Raw genomic sequence first — 20,547 nt, 5'->3', positions numbered from 1 at the left:
TCTGGGCTTTCTAATATTGCTTCTCAGTTCATCCTATTTACCTTGTCCAAGATGGCACTTTATGTACTTTGCATCTCACTTTGATCTTTTTAATCTTGTCCTATTCTTGGCTATTCGGTTTGCTCTTTAATTCATCTCTTTTATCTTACTCAAAATAGAACCTTGATTATTTTATTCCTTAGCTCCATTCTTCTTCTTGACCTAATAGCCATGCTAGATAACTGTATCTTTCATTGTCGTTGCTAGGTCATCTTCATATTTATAGTACTCAGAATTGGTCTTTCGACCACTCTGATTAGTACTTCCACTACCATTCGAATTTCTCTCCTGTTACATCTGAAATCAACTATCCAAATTTTTATTTCTATATTTCTTTTTATCTACTGATATTCTATGACTTATTTTCGCTTACTTGCAGTCATTTTCCTTTCCTCTACTTAACTATAAACTACCCTCTAATACCTCAAGCAGGGAATCTACAGGATCCCTTTTTTTTTCTTGCTACTCCAAAGCTCTGCATCCATCACAATCTGATCCTTGATAATCCTTACAATAAAAATTATACTCTCCCTAAGGGGGATACCTGAGCCACTATTTCCTATCACACTACAGTCCCATTTAGGACATAATTCCATAGATCATTATATTAGTGATACTCTTATGTCTTTCCTGAGAAGATATTACCATACTCTATAGCATAACCAATTGCAAGAGAGGTACTACCTCTACTACATTACCACAACTATACAAGGTTATCTGCTCTCTTTTTATATTGTAAACTTTCCTAGAATGCCATTTTGCAGGCTATGAATGTTATTCATAACCTCCAGTCTCCTTTAGGGAGTAGAACCATACTTATGCTCCACTGTCACACAAAGGAGATGCTATCTTCATTAAACTTTAGGCAATATGTCCACTGTAATACCAACACTGCCAACGATCTCATACTGAAGACCAGATGATTTCACTAATTAGGAGTCATCATTACACTGCAACCATACTAAAAACCCCTTGTCTTGTGCCACTTATGCTATAACTCTACGCTAAAGTTAGGATAACTAAGTCACTGACTTTAGTTATCACCCAACTGCTACCTTTGATATTCTATCTCTAGGGTCTTAAACCCTAACTAGGAGTTTTTCTAACTCCTCTGCAGAAATAGAACTCTGTTTTGACATGGCTATACCAAAACAGAGGCTGTTTGCAAATATCCTCATCATGGTGCACCACGAGGAAGCACGTAGTTTTACATAATAATCCCATGTCGATACTGTAATCTGTAGCTTATAGCACAAATATCGAAAATATTACATAGTTACTATGGTAAGTCCCAAAAGACCAGTTTCCCAATCTTTTATCTCTCTCGGACTTATTGATACTATAACTTTCTCTGATTGGGCTATCCACTGATGACTGCCAGCAGTGATGCCCTCACTCCCATTTAGGGCAGCTATACTACCAAAAGTCACCTTTATGTCCTCGTGCCTTGCACTAGATAAGCACGCCACTTAAACCCATATTGATTGTAATATAGTATTTCTTAGAGTACGTATCCTTATGGCAGACCTCAACACGTTTGCTAATTATAGTTCACATCACCATGTACTCCACGAAAACCACGATACTAAACTGAAGCACTCTTAATTACCCAAGGAATAACACAGAATCTAGAAATAAGGAATTACAGAAGAAGACGAAACACGATCCTATACTCCGCATGTGACCTCCTAACAAAACTCTTTTTTTTAAAAAAAAAAAAATCCTAAATGTACACTTTCCCCTGAATCTTTAGCCTAAGCTCTGATACCAACTTTGTCATAATTCAAATTATGGGCCAGACCGACACTAGAACTTGGGTTGGCATAAGACCCCCAAAGCTCGTAGTAAGCCTAACTATTTTAAGCCCAAACCTAAGGGCCATTACTTTAGTCAAATTTCAAGAAGACAAATGGATAGAGTCCGACCATAAATTAGACTATCAAACGGGGAGTTTTTAGCTCACCCAACCTGTAATCACAAAATATATATCAGTTTGGGAAGCTCAACTTACCCTCACATCATCAACATAGCAATTTAATAAAATGGGAGCTCAGCTCCCTCATCCAGGATAGATACCCATCCCAGATATCCACATATGCATAATTAATAGGTTTACAATTTCAAATTAAACAATCTTTTACAGTCTCAATCAAAATAAAATATTTCTAGCACATACAGAGTTCTAAATTTCAAATTAACAACATAAAATGTGGATACTGCAACTCTAGACCTGCAAGGAAGAAATCAGGTTAATCACAAAGCAAAAGTCCTCTTGTAACCTAAAAAAATAGGGTGAACAGGAGTGAGTGTTTGACTCATAGAGTAAGATATTAATTTTAAGTACAATTTCTATAACTATCTAGCACTAATGCATCCTTAAGGATGAAATACAACATAGATCAACATATTCAACCCAATTCAAATAATAATTGCACATAGAATAATTTAGAGTACTCACTGTCACACCTTATCCCTTTGTAAGGCATAACATGATCCTGTAGTATACCTAATGAATTACCAAACTTTGCCTATTAATAATCCATTAAATATACTACAAGGGATTTTAAACCAATTTTCATCCATTTTAAAATAGTAGGTGATTTTGAATAATTATTAAAAACCTTTAATTGAAGTTTATGTTATGAACTCAAATTTTGATTAATTTGAGATTTCAAAAATTCTACAGAAATTTCGGTAGAATGCCGGCTATAAATTGAGAAAACAGTTCTTCAAAACCTGTTAAAACACTTCCAATATGCATATAATACCCACAACTCCATTTATGATCAGCACAATCCAAGTCAATCAACACAAATTCAAGCAATTTTAATAACATTTTATTCGATTCAACTTAAATATAAAACTTTGCAATTCTTGAAAAGAGAAAAAAAAAGTAATATTACAATTTTGATTGTACAACTGCTCATCTAGTTCAATAGATACATATGAATAAAAATTTATATCAAAAGAAATGTACAAGGGTGTAAAATATTATACCTATAAAAGATCCAAAAATAGATTTCCCCTGCAGCTATAGCAGCTCACTCTGCTGCTTTATCCTTCTCTTTATCTGCGACAGCAAGAAAAACCCATCGTTGAGTAATTTACTTAGTGGTGCACAATAATAATTTTTAAAATCATCAAAAATATAATCATTCATTGATAATAGGAATTTAAAAATTTTCACATTTACAGTTCACAAAGTTGATGCCAAGATTTTTAATAACAATTTATCAAAATAAATTGTAAATAATGGTATTGCTAATTAATATATAACTTAGGTCATGACACAAAATTTCACAATCAATGCCGTGTTGTATACCGCGACAAAGCAATCTACAACCTCACTAACCGAAATTAATAAGGGAGCTGGCTAGCTAGCTATATGAGTACTCATCCGATCTCAACCTCAATTGGCAAGCCAGAGAGGGAAGAATATAATCAATCTCAACTCTATAGATGGAAAAGGAACACAATAATATTGCCATGCCAAGTGTGATTTCATAGTCTAATTCAAAACTAAATCATTCAAATATTTCATACAATTCATAAATCATATTTCATTCCAAATTTTTCATTTACAAAGTAGGCAACACATTATTTTTAAAATAAGATTTTCAAAGCTATAACAATCAAAATTATTCACAACATTTATTTTAAGAATTGTCAAGTAGAAACAAAGAATTTTAAGTTTGTTGTGCACAAACCTTTTATGTTGCTTTGACTTGGTCCACTCTTTCTCCTTCCTTGGAGAATTTCTTTCTAACTGAAACACATAATTTAAAGTTTTTTAATACCCATCCAATTCATTTCTACTAATTAATCTAACCATTAAATTTTACATACTTAATTTTACTTATAAGTTTTTCTAAGGGTTGAGTTCTTTGTATTTGATAATATTGTGGTTACTATTCACATTATTATTCATGTAAATTTTTTATTTTTTCTTCATTAATTGGTATACCATTTCTAAACACATGATCATACCATATTTTGGGTTACAAATTTGTTGGCATTAGTTGCCAATCATAATTCAAGGCCTATTAGATGAAATTCCAAAATTTTAGATTTGGTTACTTAGGTTTATTGTTCCATTGGACCAATCTACGATGGAAATTTAGCCAAACTTTCTTCATCAAAGTTGTTACTTAATGTGTTTAGTTTAATTCCCTTTTTGAATCACTCCATTTGGAGTTTTTTAGCTCAAGTTATGGTATTTTTACCATAACTAGCCGGATTTGTCATTTCCAGATTTTTTGAGCAAGTTTTTTGTTCTGGTAGTTTTGGTAACCTAATTTTGGTTAGCAATTTGACTAATTATGATCAGAATTTGGTTTTTTGTTCTTCATGAAAGTTGTTCTACTATGTCCAAGTTTTCCAATGGTTTAAAAATCAGGTCATTTGGACCTCTCTACACAAAGTTATGACCATTTGAATATATATTGTTTATTTGATCAATTCTGCCCAGAATCAGGACACCAATTCCAGATTCAACCTAATTTTAGACCAACTTATGGTCAGTTTTTGGGCAAGGTTTCTTCATAAAAAATGTAGCATTATAACCCTAATTTCATCTTCAATTAGCCTCATACTAATTGGAGCAACACAATTCAACTTATGGCTTGTTAACCTAGCTGGACTCATTAGTCCAGAATTCCACAATTCCATATCCACAACTCAACTCAATTCCAATCATCAATTCACAATTCAAAACAGCTTAAATGACCAAAATTGAGCATCATACACATCAATTGGTCAATAATTTTCAAAATCCTCAATTTCCATAAACCCTAATTTGCCATCTTACTAATCCATGCAATTTCATGAAATTTCTCTTCACTAAATACATATACCACTTAATATAAGTCCCAATTCACATCCAATTAAACTAAAACACATTAAAACCCTAGTAAACCATAGTTGGCCGAAATTTCATCTCTCTCCACATGCATGATTTTCATGTTTCTTTACATAATTTCATTAATTTCCTCTTATATTCATGCATATACACTTAGTTAAGTAGAGAGAGAACTCACCTCAAAGATGCTCTTCTCAACTTCTATTCTTTCACTTTTTAATTTATTTTTCATAATTTTAATTTTCTACATTTTAAAGGATATTTAGGCCAAGAGTCACCTCTAAGAGTGAATTGACCAAATTGTCCCTTATCGGTCTGATCAATTTTTCTAGTAGCACTGAGTTACTTCCTAAACTTTGATTCAATTATTTGAGCTTATTCTCTATTCTTTTCTGTGATTTTCATAATACCATTAGCTTTACAATTATCCTTAAGCCTGGGGTGTCTTAGGGTTCCACACGAAATTAGGGCAGCAATTGAGCTCGTAGTCACTTCCCAATTCGGTCACCCATCGCCGAGACCTCGACTCATTAACTGATTATGCTTTATTTTTCTTATTTCCATTTCACCTTCATATAATTTCTATTAATTTTTATTTATGACTTTTCTAGATGGCATAAATATAGTTCTAAACATCCTGACTGTTTGGACGGATACTAGTCATCAAAATAGATTCGTATGGGCATACTCGCCTCGATTTATCACAAATACGAGGTTCAGCGAGATCAACTCAAAGTCATACTTGCCCCGACTTATCTCAAAAAGGACTGGGCTCCAAGCGAGACTAGCTCAAGCCGATTTGCCCATCCTACCCATATCCTGAAGGAGCGAAAGCATGTAATTTGCTAGATTAGAGCATTGAATTTTAAAAATTTCTTCTAGGGTTTCATGCATCATGCAACATCCATTATGTGCCTAATTAATCTCATTACTCAATTGCATATTAAAACACTTTTAATATATATTAGGATCTATGTTTGCCATTTAAGATTTTGAATTAACAAATTAATTCAATTGAACCCTAGTTTGAAAGAAGAAAATGTGCACTAAACTTTTGATGCACAAGTGATGTAATTGCCACCTTTAGGAAGCACCTAGGACCCCAATTATTTTCCCTCTAGCTTGTCCACACCAAGATCACTAATGGGCAGCCCCTAAATTAGCTTCTCAAGTCTTGCCAACTAATTGTAATTTAGGTTTTTACCTTTAGAGAGGTTGTAAATGTGTATAGGACACTAGAAATAATTTTTAGCAGTTTTAATTCAAAGAAAATAATTGATTTCTCTTTGAATTGATGAGAAAAGATGAAGAGAGGAGAGGGAGCTAAAGGTGGCGGCACCTAAAGACAAAGAAGAATAATGAGTTTTATTTTTCTTTCTTTTCCCTTTTATAATTAGGTCATCACTTAAAACCCTTGTCACATGTCATCACCACATTGCATCTTAATTTTAATTGACTTAATCACATTGAGCCAAGTGTCAAAGCTAGACTTAATCTTGACTTTGATCATCTTACATGATTGGAAGACAAATGACAAGCTTATATGATGCCATGTGTTACCATCTCATGGTGCCATGTGTTACCATCTCATAGTACCACATGTCACCCTGTGAAATGACCAGATTACCCTTATGTTTTAATTTTAAGTTCTCAATCCAAAATCATTATTTCTTCTCTTCTAATCAATTTATATCAAATATAAATAAATTAATTAATCTCTATTAATTAATTTCTCATAATTAAATTCATATTTAAACACTTTAAATATAAATTTAACTTGTACTATACATCCAATAATCTAGATTTGGTTTCAAGCCATGCTAGGGACTTTGCAATTTACTTGTGTATGTGTGCGACTTATTAGGCTCATCACTAATTGGCAATGAGATATGATATTAACTCTTAATATCATTAGAACTCTTTCTTACTATAAATAATTTCTCTAAATCATTTTAGGCATCTCATAGACTATGGTTGATACCTAACATAGCATACCATGGCCACCCAATCAGTAACAAGGAATACTTTTGAATGAACCTATAATCATATGTTACCATGCACTATAATCTCTCTGTTACAAAATCCCAATTTGAGCTGGAGTCATGGTTTATGTCAGCTCTATTTGCTATAAATATTATGTTCTCTTTTAATTCCAGTTCTTGATTAATTAGATTTTCTTGTCAGAAACTCTTTTCTAACTAAATCTGTCTGTCCTGGCCAGGAACTTGAAACATCAAGAACAATTAAATGAACATAGGACTTTATCCCTATTTACTTAGGGTAACAGATTCCATCTTGATCAACGCCTACCTCCATATATAACTAGTAGGAGCCAACACATGCTCATATACCCATACACAGTACAAGTATGAAAGTAGTATCAAATTCAAACCACCTACATACAAGATAACTGTGTTATCTCAGGTCTAAAGATTATATGCACTGATATGATATATGACAATGCATTAATAAGAGTAAACTCCATGTGCTTGTTATATGTGTCACTGGTTCGGCCTACTTATCATGTATAAGTGTTTATCATGTTTGTTATATGGCATGAGACTTACCATTCCATCTTATTTATATCTCATATAAATACCTTAGGAACAAACATGATTACACTCTTTCTGGAAAAGTCATGTCCTTATTGTGAAGTATCATTGGTTGTGAACCAATTTATGATACTTTGTGCTAGAAATACTGTCACTCATATTCTTAACAACTTAAGAATAGAATTTCTAACAAAATATCAATGGACCTTTTCTATTACACATAAATACATTATATAAATGAAAAAGTGAAATTACCTTTTATTAATAAAATATGTACAAGATACATACTAAATGATATGCTCTAGGGCTTACTACTAACAATCTCCCACTAGCACTAGAGCCATTCATTACAATATCTTAGACTCATCTTCTCAAGATATCTGTCTAACTAAGCTTGTGACATAGGCTTAGTGAATGGATCAGCTAGATTTTAGCTGATGTTATTTTCTGCATGGCTATATCACCTTGCCCAACTATCTTTCTGATAATGTGGTAGCGCCTTTCTATGTGTTTAGATTTCTGGTGAGACCGGGGTTCCTTATCCAAACAGCCTCTTTTGCAGCATCTGATGCAGCAATGTACTTGGCCTCTGTTGTGGAATCAACAGTCATACCCTGTTTGGAACTCTTCCAACTGACTGTACCTCCATTACAAATGAACACAAACCCAGAGGTAGACTTTCTATCATCAATATCTGATTGGAAATCAGAATCAGTATAACCATCTAATTGTAAGTCATCACCTCCATAAATCAAGAATAAATCCTTAGTTCTTCTCCAGTACTTAAGGATATTCTTGATAGCTATCCAGTGTTCCAAACCTGGATTGGATTGAAACCTGCTAGTCAAACTAACAACATGTGCAATATCCGGCCTAGTACACATCATTGCATACATCAAACTTCCAATAGCCGAAGCATATGGAATCCTGACTATTTTATCTCTTTCTTCAGGTGTCTTTGGAGACATCTCTTTAGAAAGGTGGATACCATGTCTCACTGGTAACAATCCTCTCTTGGAATCAAGTATGTTAAACTTCTTTAACACCATTTCCAAGTATAGACTTTGGTATAAACCAATTATTCTTTTCGTTCTATTTCTATATATGTGAATTCCAAGAATATAGGTTGCCTCCCCTAAGTCTTTCATGGAGAATGTATTTGACAACCATACCTTTACAGCTGTCAACATACCTGTGTCATTACCCATCTACAAAATGTCATCCACATATAAGATAAGGAAAGTGATAGCATTATCACTAACCTTCATATATACACATGGTTTATCCTCATTTTTTATAAAACCAAATGACTTAATGGCTTCATCAAAATGGATGTTCCAACTCCTCGAAGCTTGTTTCAACTCATAAATGAATTGCTTTAGCTTGCATACCTTGGAACCATCTTGGGATTTAAAACCCCTAGGTTATTCCATAAATATGTTTTCTTCAAGGTATCAATTGAGAAAAGCTGTTTTGACATCCATATGCCAAATCTCATAATCATAGTATGCAACTATTGCTAATAGAATCCTAATTGATTTAAGCATAGCAACAGGCGAGAAAGTCTCCTCATAGTTGATTCCTTGCCTTTGGTGAAACCCTTTCGCTACTAGCCTTGCTTTATAGGTCTTTACCTTTCCATCAGAACCAATTTTCTTCTTGAAAATCCATTTATTCCCTATAGGTACAATACCTTCAGGTGGGTCAACAAGATCCGAAACTTGATTCTTATACATGGAATCAATTTCGGATTTCATAGCTTCAATCCATTTTGAAGAGTCTATATCTGATATAGCTTTTTTATAGGTAAGTGGATTATCTCCATGATCTACTTATTCATGAGTAAATAACTCTTGTTTATCTTCATGAAGGAAACCATATCTCACTGGTGGGTGAGATATCCTGGTTGATCTGCGAAGAATTACTGTAGATGTTTCATCAATAGGTGTAGGTTGACTAGATGGATCTATATCTATTTAATCTGTTGGTTGGTAAGAATTCTTCAATTCTAACTCTATTTGCCTTCCTTTGCCTCCTTCTTAAATAAATTGTTGTTCAAGAAAAGTGGCATCTCTGCTTACCATAACCTTTTGTGATGTAGGCAAATAAAAATAATATCTAAGACTCTCTTTTGGATATCCAACAAATCGATCATTTTCTAATATGGTTTCCAATTTATCAGTGTTCAGTTTTTTAATATAAGCTGGACAACCCCAAATCTTAACATGTGTTAGACTTGGTTTTTTCCATACCATATCTTATAAGGTGTGAAAGAAACTGATTTTGATGGAATCCTATTCAGAATATGCAAAGCTGATTCTAATACAAATCCCCAAAAGGAGATTGGCATATAAGTATAGCTCATCATACTACGTACCATATCTAATAGGGTATGATTTCTCATTTCAGATACACCATTCAACTGTGGCGTTCCTGGAGGAGTCAACTGGGAAACAATGACATGCTCTTTCAAGTATTCATCAAATTTAGTACTCAAGTATTCACCTCTACGATCTAATCGAAGAGCTTCAATACTTTTTCCTATTTGATTTTCTACTTCAGATTTAAATTCTTTGAACTTTTCAAAGGATTCATGTTTGTATTTCATCAAATACAAATACCCAAACCTTAATTTATCATCAGTAAAGTTAATAAAGTAATGAAAACTGCCTCTAGCCATTTCCTTAAATGGACCACATACATCACTATGTATTAGCTCCAAAATATTTTCAGCTCTTAGTCCTTGTCTAACAAAGGGTGATCTAGTCTTTTTGCTCTAAAGGCAGGATTCACAAGTTGGAGTAGGTTCAGAACCCAATGAGGATAAAATCTCCATTTTCTCCAGTTTTGCAATCCTATCTTCTGTAACATGACCTAATCTTAAGTGCCAAATATATTTTGAACTTGAGTTGATTTTCACCATGGCATTGCATTCTTTTAGATTGCTTGCATTAGATTTGTATTTAACATTATTATCTAAATAATAAAGTCCATTATGCATATAACTTGAACCAACATATTTATTTCCAAAATAAATATTGCAAATATCATTTATGAACTGAAATTCATAACCATCTCTAGTCAAACTAGATATAGAAATGATGTTCTTAAAAGCATCAAGTACATGCAAAAACCTTATTTAAATATAAAACATGTCCACACATGTATAAAAATTTAGATCCTATGGCTAAAGCTTCAACAGTTTAGCCATTGCCAACTCGGAGTCTAATATCTCGTTACTGTAAGCTGCTACTACTTGCTATACTCTGGGCAGTTCCTATTCTAGTGCCTATCCTTATGGAAGTGGAAACACTTTCCTTTGCCTCCATCAGCTTTGGTCTTCCCTTTTTGTTTGGCTATCTTCTTAGAAGGTCCTGGAACTTGAGGTTTCTTTTTCTTATTGCCCTTCTTCTTGTTGAACTTTCCAGTAGAAGAAGATGCAATCAAAGCTACCTCTTTTCTTTTATTGCTCGGCATATTCTTTTGGGCAATGACAAGCATGTTAAGTAAACTAGCCAAGGTGTATTCCTGCTTAGTCATATGAAAATTTGTCACAAAATTCCCAAATGACTCAGGTAGGGACTGAAGGATCAAATCTGTTTGCAGTTGAAAATCCATGTTAAAGTCAAGATGTTCCAGCTGCTCAATAAGCCAAATCATCTTGTGGACATGATCCCCAACATTCTATCCCTCAAACATCCTCATTCGAAATAGCTGCCTAGATATCTCATACTTAGCATTCCTGCTATGCTCACCATACAACTCTTGTAGGTGGAGGAGGATCTCACTTGCACTCTGCATGTTCTCATGCTGCTTTTGTAACTCATTACTCATAAAAGTAAGCATGTAACACTTGGCTCTCATATCAAGCTCCTTCCACTTGTTCAAAGTGTCATGTTCCTCTTGAGTGGCCTCTAGAGGTAAGGGACCAGAAACATTTGAGTCTAGAACATATCCAATATGTTCTATGTTCAGGACAAGTTTTTAATTTCTTAACCAATCAGAAAGATTAGGTCCTGTCAACCTATTGTGATAAAGTATGCTCGCAAGGATATTGAATGGTGGTGGTCGTTGTGTGCTCATTATCATCAGAAGAATAACTGTAGAAAATAACTAGATTAATTAGTAAATGTATCAAGTAATTAACCAAAATAATTATGATCTTTTAATCAAATTGGTCCTCCCACTAACTTAGCGAATCCTACACTTTTAAAGTAGGAAACAAAAATCCTAATTGGATAGGTTTCTAGTGGGTGATTGAATTCTTATAGTCTTATTGATCATCCTCAGGCACATCCATTATTGGAATTACAATAAACTATAAGTGAGCAACTCCTTGCCCATCACATCTCATGTGAGGTTCAATCCTTTACCTAGCCCCTAATGCTCAAAATCTCAGACACATCCATTATTGACTTATCTTGCATTAGTTAAGTTGATCCCATTGAGCCAATAAACATGCAAATAATTTTAATATCCTCAGGCACATCCATTATTGGCCACCAAACCATTTACATATTTACAACATCTCATGCTTAACAATTATTCTTAAGAAAATCTCTTAAATTAATTGCATCATATGCAAGTATTTAATATTTCTTAAATTAATTGCCTCAATGGAGGGCCCATGATATAATTACCTTCCTTATACTATTTCCAACTTAATAATTTGTTTGGAAGATTTAGTGGTCGGCTTAATTACTATTATGGTCTCACTTTGCACATTATCCAATTAGCATGCATATATCATATACTTGCATACATTCCCATACATCTTATGCATACATGGATAAACAATAAATATGGTATGATCATGGACTTTATAAGGGAATTAATTCTGAGCCACCAAGAATTGAATCAGGACATTCCTAGGTGCATTTCATTCATTCATTTTACAAGAGTTGCTGAAGGAATACATAATCAATACTTGATATTGAATTCCTCCCACTGGTCCCACCAATGCCCTTGACCTCCTTGATCCTCTTGCAATCCAATTACATTGTAATCTTTGGCATACCAAGGCGAATTTACAAGAACATTGACTTTAAAGTCCTCAAATAAATGAAATTACAATCCAAAATTATTACAACACTTATAATACATGCAACCAAAATAATTTAATTAATTTACAACCTAAAGAAAAATAAAAGAAATAAATCCAATTACATTGGTCTTTTATTATCCATGATCATCCATCATGCATATTAAAATTTAATAACTAAATAAAATATACATCCTAAGAAATTAAATTGAATATCTCATATTTAACTAAAAAATTCAGATTTGAATCTCATTCAACCAAATTTAAAAATTCATATTTGAATCTTATTCAAACAAATTTAAAAATTCAGATTGGAATCTCATTCAAACAAATTTAAAAATTCATATTTGAATCTCATTCAAACAAATTAAATTTAGAAACTCTTTCCAAATTTAATACCTTGAAAACAATTTTTAAAATTTAATTGTGTGATTAAAATTCATAATTAAACATTTTAATTAGGTATGGACCTAATTATGGACCTTAAAAATCAAGCCGATACATCAAATACACCCTTAGGGTGTGATTCATAATCAAGCCGCCACCTATGGTGGGCATGAACACTCATGCCGCCACCTATGGTGGTCATATACACTCAAGCCACCACATATTGAACCTCAACCAGCAATGAATCAATCAATTTTTGATCAAATCACATACTCAAATCTCATATCAAACAATCTAAATGGCAAATGTAGTGGCTCTGATACCAATTGAAGGAGTGGAAGCATGTAAATTGTTAGATTAGAGCATTGAATTTCAAAAATTTCTTATAGGGTTTCATGCATCATGCAACATCCATTATGTGCCTAATTAATCTTAATGCTCAATTGCATATTAAAATACTTTTAATATGTATTAGGATCTATATTTGTCATTTAAGATTTTGAATTAATAAATTAATTCAATTGAATCCTAGTTTGAAAGAATAAAATTTGCACTAACCTTTTGATGCACAAGTGATGTAATTGCCACCTTTAGGAAGCACCTAGGACCCTAATTGTTGTCCCTCTAGCTTGTCCACACTAAGATCACAAATGGGTAGCCCCTAAATTAGCTTCTCAAGCCTTGCCAACCAATTGTAATTTAGGTTGTTGCCTTTAGAGAGGTTGTAGATGTGTATAGGACACTATAAATAATTTCTAGCAATTTTAATTCAAAGAAAACAATTGATTTCTCTTTGAATTGATGAGAAAAGATGAAGAGAGGAGAGGGAGCAAAAGGTGGCGGCACCTATAGACAAAGAAGAATAATGAGTTTTATTTTTCTTTCTTTTCTCTTTTATAATTAGGTCATTACTTAAAACCCTTGCCACCTGTCATCACCACATTGCATCTTAATTTTAATTGACTTAATCACATTAAGCCAAGTGTCAAAGCTAGACTTAATCTTGACTTTGATCATTTTACATAATTGAAAGACAAACAACAAGCTTATATGATGCCATGTATCACCATCTCATTGTGCCACATGTCACCCTGTGAAATGACCAAATTTCCCTTATGTTTTAATTTTGAGTTCTCAACCCAAAATCATTATTTCTCATCTTCTAATCAATTTATATCAAATATAAATTAATTAATTAATCTCTATTAATTAATTTCTCATAATTAAATTCATATTTAAACACTTTAAATATAAATTTAACTTGTACTATACATCCAATAACCTAGATTTTGTTTCAAGCCATGCTAGGGACTTTGCAATCTTATTGCAAATCAAACCTATTTAATTAATCAATTAAATCACATTTAACTTGGTGATTAACTTGTGTATGTGTGTGACTTACTAGGCTCACCACTAATTGGCAATGAGATATGATATTAACTCTTAATATCATCATAACTCTTTCTTACTATAAATAATTTTTCTAAATCATTTAGTCATCTCATAGACCATGGTTGACACCTAGCATAGCATGCCATGGCCACCCAATTAGTAACAAGGAATACCTTTGAATGAACCTATAATCATATGTTACCATGCACTGGAATCTCTCTATTACAAAATCCTAATTCGAGCTGGAGCCATGGTTTATGTCAAATCCCATTTGCTATAAATTTTATGTTCTCTTTTAATTTCAGTTCTTGATTAATTAGATTTTCTTGTCATAAACTCTTTTCTGGCTAAATCTGTCTGTCCTGGCCAAGAACTTGAAACATCAAGAACAATCAAATGAACATAGGACTTTATCCCTATTTACTTAGAGTAACAGATTCCATATTGATCAACACCTACGTTCATATATAACTAGTAGGAGCCAACACATGCTTATATACCCATACACAGTACAAGTATGAAAGCAGTATCAAACTCAAACCACCTACATACAAGATAACTGTGTTATCCCAGATCTAAAGATTATATACACTGATATGATATATGACAATGCATTGACAAGAGTAAACTCCATGTGCTTGTCATGTGTGTCACTGGTTCGGCCTACTTATCATGTATAAGTGCCTATCATATTTGTTATATGGCATGAGACTCACCATTCCATCTTATTTATATCTCATATAAATACCTTAGGAACAAACATAATTATAATCTTTCTGGATAAGTCATGTCCTTATTGTGAAGTATCCTCGATTGTGAACTAATTTATGATACTTTGTGCTAGAAATACTGTCACTCATATTCTTAACAACTTAAGAATAGAATTTCTAATAAAATATTAATGGACCTTTTCTATTACACATAAATACATTATGTAAATGGAAAAATGAAATTGCCTTTTATTAATAAAATATGTATAAGATACATACTAAATGATATGCTCTAGGACATACTACTAACATATCTAATACCATTACACCACATGCACGCCAACACACACACCCAGCTCCAAATTACCCTAAGGCGACATTTTACAATAATTTCATCAATTAAAATGCAACGCAAGGAGTGCCTAATATTTAACTACATACATATATGTATAAGTGATGTATGGGCATGCCTTTAATCATAAAATAATATTGAAATTATAAATAAAATCAATATCTACTCACAGATTAACCAGAAGCTGCTGTGATGGCTGAGTGGAGGAGGATGGTTGACCTTGATCACCTAAATAATTATATCATAAATTTATCAGTACTAACTTTAAAACAAGATTTTAAAGAGACAAAAGACGTTATAAATTATGCCGAAAATCTGACAGAGTATCCCCTGTACCTAGGACTTACCCAACCTGTAAGACAACTCAAACAATACTTCTAAATTCAATAGCCTCTGGCTCACATCATAACAACATCATACTACCTCTCTTAGGCCAGCCAAACTAGTCAAAAATCATAGAACTACAAATAAAATAATTATTTAAAAATTTAGAATGTTACATTTACTACCTTCCCAAACATATTGTAAAAGTATCTAAGTCATTTTACTTATAAAAAACTCAAATCACTAAATTTTCGATATATATAAAAATAGTACTCTCTCTATTTATAAATAATAGTCATATTTAATTTTTATTTTATCTAAAATTATTTGTCATATTTAGAAGATTAAGGAGAATTAATTATTTTTTTTAATTTTACCCTTTATCTCTATAAAATTAATAATTATTTATATAATTTTTAGAACTAATATTATTACCTCTTCCTTAATTAAATCAATTATTTATTATGTTGATATTCGTTTATTTAAATTTCTAAAAAAAAGAAATTAAATAAATTTTTAATTTTTTTATAAAAATAAAATTATTTAATTATCCTTTTAATTATCATAAAAATTTTAACTAGGGTAATTATTTACGTACAGAAAGAATATTGAACTTCACAAACAATCTATTGTAAGGGCCCAAAACCCAATGCCCGGAAACGGTTAAAAAAAAAGAAAAAATTAAACCCAGAGGTTAAAAACAGGTCACCTTTTTAAAAGCGGAAAAAAAAAAAAGGTAATTTTCTGTGCATGCAGGTCTCGCCCCTCCAACTCACGCACTCTACTCTGTACAACTGAACAAAACACTAACACACATTTTTGTATGGGACGTTAAAAATTCGTCTTTACAACTTTATTTTTGCTTGAGCCCTGGACACCCATTTGCTCTGCCTTGGTTATTTGCGGTTTTTTTTTTAAGGGTTTTTGTGGGTCAGAATCGCGGTGTCAAAGCACAGAGGGAGCCGGAATTCTAAAGGTGGGTTTCATTCTTTGTGGTTGCATTTGAGTTTTTAGTGAGAGTGTGGGAAAATGCAAGGAAAGAGAGAAAGCTGTGATATCGGATTCTTGGTGGTCATTTCTTTTTCCACTGGAGAAAACTTCAAGGCACAATTGGAGGTGCTTTTTTTGAAAATGTCTCCCTGTTTTTCTTATTCTTTTTTGGTATTGGATTGAAGAAAATTATGAGACATTTTGGGTTTTATTGTTTATTACCTTTGTTTCAGTTTTCAATGGAGTCAAACAGGGCCTTGCGCACTCCAACTTTCTCATGTTTATAACAAATGCATTTGCTCTGGATCGTGTATTGGGGTCTTGAAACAGGGGTTCTGGTGTTGATAGCAATGGAATTGAAGCGGAGGCTCTAGAGGAATATCGCAGGTAATTTGGGTTTTCTTTTCTCTTTCACCTTTGTCTTTGCATTTTTAGTCTCTGTGTTTATCTGTTGAGAAAGTTGAAGGAGTGGAAATGGACCGAGCGCCGAAATACAATTTTGTTATCCTTTGTCCTTTGAGCAAAGAGGACTAAAAATGAAGAGCATTATTCTATTTTATTGGCAAAACTGGTTTCAGCATTCAGCATTGTAATGCTAGTTTAATTTGTATATCTGCGTGTGGGTTTTACTCTAATGAGTTGAATGCTCCATTTTTCTTTTGATTCATACTCAGGAGTGATTTTAAAAATCGTTATGTTTCTAATACTGTTTTCAACTTTTTCTTTTATATATATATATTTTTAGTATGGTTTTTTAGCAAAAAATTGGTATTTGTTTAACCGCGTTAATGTGTTGCTGGAAGTTGAACCATCTTTAACAGCATTAATATGTTGGTGGAAGTTGAACTATCCTTTCTGTTGGCTTTCTGTACTTTTCCTTTGTTTATGTCTTTTATCAGATCTTCTTCTGGAACTCAACATCTTTTGTTCTCTGCATAATTTTCAGTTGCTAATAAAGAAATGGAGGACAATGTTCAATGTACCATTTTGGAGGGGGAGATAGTTGGAATCAGATTTGGTTTGGCTACTCATAAGGAAATAGTAAGTATAAATCTGGGTTTTGGTGTTTCCTTGTTTTGTTAACTTGAGTCATTTGCTTTCATGGTAGTCTCCTTAAATGATTGGTCTGAAATATCCATACATACAGCTAAATGTACAGTCTATTTGTGCATTATTTAGAGGAATTTTCTCCAGCTATTTCTATCTTTCTTATTTATTTATTTGTTTGGGGTGCTTTTTTGGGTGGGAAAGAAGCAGAATGGCGGACTATATTTGAAAATTTTTCAAAGGAAGTATTTTGAGTATTGATGCTTGATTGTTGCTATCCTATTCTAAGATACATGAGCTTAGACTGCACTAATTAAGGTCAGCATATTGCTTGTCAAATTCTGCAATTTTTATCAACTGACTGCTGGCATTGATTACTGTTCTCTTAAATCTTTGTATTGTTTCATAATAATTTCATGTAATTTCATTGTTCTCTATTCTTCAACAGTCTACTGCATCAGTCAGTAAATGACCTATAAGCCATTCTAGTCAGCGTACAAATCCATTCCTTGGTTTGCCTCTTGAATTTGGTAAATGTGAGTCTTGTGGCACTTCTGAACCTGGAAAATGTGAAGGTAAGTTAATTTTTATTATTCTTCAGTATATCATTAAATGAATGTTTGGTAACACGATAATAGATAAGATTAGGAATGACTACATTCACCATAGAGTGCATGTAGCACACATTGGGGATAAATGAGAGAATGTCGATTAAAATGGTTTAGTCATGTCCAACATAGAGCTTTGAATGCCTTAGGAATAGGAAGTGCAATGAGTTAGTTGTGGAAGAGGTAAAAAGGGAAAAGGGGAGACCTAAAATGATGTAGAGCAAACTAGTATCAAAAAAAGATTTGTAATTTTTGGATGTTGATGTGGAATTTGTTTCTAACGTTATTGAATGGCAAAAATGATCTATATACTTGACCCCAACTAGTTTGGGATTAAGGTTTAGTTGTTGTTGTTATTGTATCTATCAATTAGATGCAAGCATAATACAACATGGATAGCTATGTTATTGCATATCATTTTCAAAAGTAAAGTTGAGTGTTTTGTTTTTCTTTTGCCATTTTTAGGCCATTTTGGATATATTGAACTGCCAATACCTATCTATCATCCGAGTCATGTTATTGAACTGAAGCAACTGTTGAGCTTATTATGTTTAAAGTGCTTGAAAATGTAAACAAACAAGGTACTTTCTGATTAAATATTCCTCCATCTTTCTTTTAGTTTCTTTAGTTTTGAGTAGAACTATAGAAGCGCAGAATATGTTTGCCAATTCATGGTGTTCACTGTGTCTCAATATCTGCTTAATTCTGATTGAATTTGATAATGGAAGCATAAAGCAAGGCATGCACCTCTTATGATTTAAGGATAATAAGAATGGAGAAAAGAAATAAAACTTTCCAAATGCCATATTTCACTTGGGAATGCTAGTATTTCTTGCATCCTGTGATGCTTATAAGAAGAGTGATGCATTTGGAGCTGCAATTAGTTGATGTTTTTGTGGAGAACTTTGTTTTTTAATGCTATGTGCTAGTAATTTTCTGCTTTTATGTTATAAGATTGATATTAATAGTTTATAACTTGCAGTTTCAAGAGAAGGGCAATGGTGTGGCTAAACGATTGTTTTCATGTTGTGAGGTGAGCATAAGACTGTAATTCTTTTTATTTTTTCACCTGGCATTGCTGTGAAGATATTATGCTTACTAATTGTACATAGATTTTATTATTGCATTTATTTCTTTACTAAGTGAGTTTGTTCTTTGTTCCTTATTGCTCTCTCTCTCTCTCTCTCTCTCTCTCTCTCTCTCTCTCTCTCTCTCTCTCGTGGAGAATATTCTACCTAGCTTAAGTCCTTTTTATCAGGATGGCTTATCTTTTTCTATTTTATAATTTCTTAAATTTCACTGCTTTATTGTAGGAGGCTTCACAAATTTCCATCAGAGAGATTAAAACGATGGATGGTGCTTTTTTTTTTTTTTTGGCAAATTGAAGTTACCATCTAGGATGAGATTGAGAGATGGTTTTTGGAATTTCTTAGAAAGATATGGTTTTCGCTATGGTGATGACGTGAATTGAACATTGCTTCTTTGTGAGGTTTGTTTCTAGTACCTCATGCTTTATGTTTGATATTTGCCATTGTTGCACAATATGGTAATTTTTTTCTTTTTTTTTCCCTGGGAAGAGCGTATATGGTTTACATTTTTAATGAGTTGGTATTTCACTCTCTTCTTCTCTCTAAATTTTGTTTATGTTGGTTGACAAGATTTTGTTGTTACCTTTTGAGACTTGTGTTTCTGATCCTATTTTTCCTTGCTTCATATTTAATTGTTTGTCATTTCTTGTTCATATTTTTTGTTTTCACCTGGCAATAGGTGTTGCATCTCCATTTGTTTCAATCACATTATGAGAGGGAAATGGCCAATAATGTGATGCTTATTCACGACATCAATGAGGGATTTTTTTAATGCTTCTGTTTGCTATCCATCCAATCATTTGGATTTCAACACATGCTTTGTTGATACCATGTTTTGTGGATGTAAGGCATCTATTTGCATCAATTTAGATGGAAATATGAGCTTGCTTCCTGATACAATTCCTTTCATTTTTCTTTTTCTTCTCTATATGCTTGTGTCTCATACATGGTGTGGCGTTGGTGATGCTATATCTCACAGGTGATGGAAATGTTTAGCAGAATTCCACACGAGACTAGAAAAAAACTTTCTAGAAAAGGGTATTTTCCTGAGGATGGTTGTATCATGCTATTTATACTGGTTCCTCCAAATTGCTTGTCAGTTCCAAACATTTCAGATGGTGCTAGCGTCATGTCCTCTGTAAGTAGCTTACCTTTTTCC

The 20,547-nt window shown here is 32.9% G+C and overlaps 1 long non-coding RNA gene and 1 pseudogene across 1 annotated transcript; both read left to right on the top strand.

Annotated features, from left to right (window-relative positions):
* The first annotated feature begins 16,422 nt into the window (after positions 1-16,422).
* LOC131169058 (uncharacterized) lies at positions 16,423-17,705 on the top strand. Its single transcript, XR_009149598.1, has 3 exons — positions 16,423-16,771; positions 16,879-17,032; positions 17,592-17,705. It is a non-coding gene; the product is annotated as an uncharacterized LOC131169058 (long non-coding RNA).
* A 1,535-nt stretch (positions 17,706-19,240) lies between these two features.
* Positions 19,241-20,547, top strand: part of LOC131180923 (DNA-directed RNA polymerase V subunit 1-like) — a 30,102-nt pseudogene continuing 28,795 nt past the window's right edge.

This window comes from Hevea brasiliensis, chromosome 6 (assembly GCF_030052815.1).
Source record: "Hevea brasiliensis isolate MT/VB/25A 57/8 chromosome 6, ASM3005281v1, whole genome shotgun sequence".
Taxonomy (NCBI): domain Eukaryota; kingdom Viridiplantae; phylum Streptophyta; class Magnoliopsida; order Malpighiales; family Euphorbiaceae; genus Hevea; species Hevea brasiliensis.
The sequence above is the reverse complement of the archived record's forward strand: the minus strand, read 5'-3'. Positions and strand labels throughout refer to the sequence as shown.